Here is a 311-nt window from a genome sequence, read left to right on the forward strand (position 1 = left end):
AAGAAACGACCAAAGACGACGAAGGGAACGAAAGTCCCAAGAGGCGGAGCAGTGAAAACAGACGCGGCGAAGTGAAAGTGGACAAGACGATGATGATGAAGGAAGTGGACGAACAGGAGATAATGCTAACAGTACAAGAGAACGGCGGCAGTGAAAGGCAGACGGTGAAAGGAAGTAGCCAAAGACAAGCGACAACAAAGGAGACGCCGAAGAGAAAATGGGATAACGAATCTTCAGCTCCGTCGGGCCTAGAGGGAAAATTGAGTGGCGGAAAATATACATGCACTATCATTAAGCTTTTTAAATCCACT

Source organism: Penaeus monodon, chromosome 30 (assembly GCF_015228065.2).
Source record: "Penaeus monodon isolate SGIC_2016 chromosome 30, NSTDA_Pmon_1, whole genome shotgun sequence".
NCBI lineage: Eukaryota > Metazoa > Arthropoda > Malacostraca > Decapoda > Penaeidae > Penaeus > Penaeus monodon.